The following is a 3,983-nucleotide window of genomic DNA, read 5'->3' as shown; positions in this document are numbered from 1 at the left end:
TTCCCTTTCTCCAAGGCCTGGACCCTGGGCCACGAGACCACCCCGACCGCAGCCGGTCTCCAGGGCCGGCAGCAGCCAGCCCCTACCTACACTTTGACCCGCACAGTCGCCACACTCGGGCCCCCACGCCCAGGCGGACTGGGACTGCCCGTGCTAGCCTGGGGGGCAAGAGCTGCAGCGGGCGAGTGAGCCTCCTGGAATCTGCCCACCGGCCCACGGGCGCCCAGCCTTGTGCTCGGCTGTGGTGGGTGTGTTTCTGCATATTTTACATTGTCCAGGAATTGGGTTCAAAATGTAGGGGAAAATGAAGGATATTGCAAAATAAAAACGTGTAACCCAGGGCTTCCTCGTATCTGGGATTTCGTTCCCCTTCAGAACTTTCTTGTTTCTCGGGAACTTCTTTTTGTTAGCCATCTTTTTGTTCATATTTTGATACCAGTGTTGGAATCTATAGGATATATGTCATCATCTTCTCTTCGTCTTCATGCCCTTCTATATGTGTCCCTCTTTGCGTCTAGTTTTTCATTATCAGATCTCTTCCGTTTTGTGTCCAGTCGAATTCTCGGCCTTTAGAGTGTGTGGCTGGCTGATCACAGTTGCATCTGTCTCTAAAGTATAGAGATGTTCCCAAGCCCTGAATGAAGCGATATCTGATAATACCCTGTTTAAAAAAAAAAAAAATCAGGAGAAGACAAATTCGTATGCAATGTCATTATCAGTAGTTTTTGACTTAGAAATTATGAATAAATACCTGCCACGGCCTTAATGCAGGGGAAACTGCTGTGTGCCCACTTCAGCCTGACAACCCAGTGTGTGTTCCTGTGCTGTGAAGAGAGATGGAACTAGAGATGTGATGGTGGGGAGGAACAGGCGCACATGAGAAACCTGATCAGCCACCTGAGGCCATAGTGATGTTGGAGCCCTGGCTGCTGCCACTGGCCATGCTGGTCCGTGACTCCCCATCAGCTGGGATCTATCTGTGTTGACGTTTGTGGTCCATGTTGCCATGGAAGGTCGTTCAGATTCCTGTGATCTGGGTTCTCATCTGAGGCCTTGGTGATTTCCAGACTCATTCGGCCCCTAGAGGCCATGTTTGGGTCTGTGTTTTTTCTGGAGCAAGTGTCTGCACTGATGTCAGAGGCCCATGTTACCACTGAATGCCTTATGGATGTCAGTGGTCTGGGCTGTTGTCTGAAGCCGTGTTGATGCCTGAGCGCAAAAGCTGAGCTGGCCAGGGCCCCTCCATGTCCACTGCATATGGAGAGCAGGCCCAGTCTTTTCTGGAGTTTCCTGGGAGTGGTGACTCCAAGCCTCAGTGGCTTTTGGAGAGTTGGCCCTGCCCTTCACAGGGATTGTATAAGTAGGGGAGTCCCATAGGAGACCTGGGTTAATCAATTCAGCTGCCACCCAGGCCCAGATCAAGCCTTGAGTTGCCCACCCCAATATTTATTCTGTCTATGAATGTGTGAAGGTTTGATTCTGCAGCACAATAGTGGTAGGATCTCCATGACAACGGGACAACAACTGGATAACCAAGAGGAGTCTTGGTAGAGATCCATTATTGATGGTGTAGCAGATGCCAGGGGCCTTCAGCCAGAACAATGATTCATTGCACTGGACATTTGCAAGTAAAGTTGTTTGGGCTGAATGGTAAATGATTTACACACCAAAGCTCCCAATGCCACTTCGACTAACAAGATCAGAATGGTACAAGTACAGGCACAGAACTGGAGATGTGACAGCTATGACTGGTATGAGAGAAGGCTGCAACAGATAGACGGGCAGGTCATTGCCAAAGGGGTCAGATTGTTTGTCTGTTTGTTTGTTTTTTACTTTAATTTTAAATTTTCTTTTGGGGGGAAGGTAGCAATGGTGGAGGGGAGAGTGGAAAGACTGGAAAATAAGTAGGGCAGGGGTGTATGACACAAAATCCCCCAAAAGCCAATAAAAAAGTATTCAAAAATCATTAAAAACAAAAACAAAACAAAAATCTAACAGTGTGCTGAAGACAGCATACCAAGACAGGAACTGCCAGCAGTACGCCAAGATGGAGCCATCTCAGTAGCCCACAGCAGCTCTTTGTAAAAACCAGTTGTTCCCATTTCTCCTAACCTTAGCCCTGGACAACAGCTGTCTAGATTTCATTTGTGCGTGACTGCTTTTCAGTTGGCTTTGGTGTGCATAATTATTCTATTACATCTGACTTTCCTACTTCTTTCTCGTTCTGCTGTGGTGAATTCTGTGAAACTAGATGTTCCTCGATGCAATGATTCTTTTTTGTTTGTTTGTTTGTTTGTTTGTTTTTGTTTTTTTGTTTTTCAAGACAGGGGATGCAATGATTCTTAAGCAATTAAAAACTGAGGCATAGGGCACAGCACAGCACAGCATAGCATAGCACAATCTTAATGGCCCAGGTGCATGCTGTGTGTTCTCATCTTGGAAACAATGCAATAACTGCAGAATGGTAGTTCCAGATTAATGCTTGACTTACAAAGAAAGTTTGAAGAAATTATTTAAAAAATGAATTAGAGCTAACACTGGGACTCCAACAAAGAAAAAACTCTTGAAGTTATGAAATAACTTTTACACGACATTTGAGAGTGATTCTTGGATAAGAAAGTACAGAATACATAAAATTATATACTAGTAAAACTAAGTCAAAACACTGGGACTTTTAGAAGAGTCATCGTATGCAGTGTACAGAAGCAGAAAGCTAGCGGAATTACTGAGCTAAGGGTTAACTTGATTCTTTCTTGCCCCTGCCTGGCAGCTTTGCCAATGTCATTTATCATTAGAGCTTCACAGGAAAATGCAAGCAGCTGACCTCAGAGCTCTGGGTGCTTAGTATATATAGTAAGTCAAAAGTTAAAGTTTACATAATCATAAGTTTGCAATTATTATTATTTATTATTATTATATTATTGCCAAAGGCCTGAGAATAGGAAAAGCTTGAAACTTTGGGGAACAATTGTAATTCTTGATTCTTTGTGGGATGTGGTTATTGTTTTAAATTTGATTTGACAATGATTATACAATGTCCTTTTTTTTCTTTTCCTGCTTTTGGAGTATCAGTAAAAAACTGGGACAAGAGAAAGACCAGTGAGCAAGTGAGATAGTGTGAGGTGAATGCAGAGAGCATGTGAAGAGCGTGTGAGGAGAGAATGTGAGGGGCGTATGTGTGTGTGTGTGTGTGTGTGTGTGTAAGCAGAGTGCATGTGGTGTGTGTGAGATGTGTGTGAAGCAGTGTGAGAGCTCAAGAAGAGGACAGCAGAATGTTCAGGGGAATGCAGAGTGTGCGCAGCCTCAAGCTGCGAGTGTGCAAGCTAGCAAGAGAGAAGGAGAGCAGAGAGAGAGAAGAGAGAGACTTTAGGACTTGAAAAATTCCCTGTCAGCTTGTACCCAAAAAGTAGTCTGTGTCTATTTATTATGCACCTTCCAGATATCCCTGCTTCCAGTTGAGAACTCCGATCCTATGTCAAGGCTGGACCCCAACAACAGTGAAGATGGGAATTTAAGAAAATTGGAGTGAAAAAAAAAACAGAAAGTCAAGAGAATAGAAAGGAAACAAGTTCATTATAAAAACATTTTTTTCCTTCTCCTACTGGGTATCTATGTACAGCGGTGTCTGTTTTAGCTTTTCATACATTGTATTAGCCTAGATATCACAGTCATCTTTTTGCCACTTCCTTCATGGAACTGAGATTAAAAACATGTCCACAAAATCCTTATTTCCTCCTTTCTTTAATTTTTTTAAAAAAATATTTGTTTATTTATGAGTACACTGTAGCTGTCTTCAGACATACCAGAAGAGGGCATCAGGTTACCCACTGAGCCATCTCTCCAGCCCCTTTCTTTAATTTTTATGAAATACTAACTTACTTGAATTCTTTTTAAAATTAAGGAGAGAGAGAGAGAGAGAGAGAGAGAGAGAGAGAGAGAGAAGAGAAGAGAAGAGAAGAGAAGAGAAGAGAAGAGAAGAGAAG

Source organism: Grammomys surdaster, unplaced genomic scaffold (assembly GCF_004785775.1).
Source record: "Grammomys surdaster isolate TR1022 unplaced genomic scaffold, NIH_TR_1.0 124726, whole genome shotgun sequence".
NCBI lineage: Eukaryota > Metazoa > Chordata > Mammalia > Rodentia > Muridae > Grammomys > Grammomys surdaster.
This window is presented reverse-complemented; position numbering follows the sequence as displayed.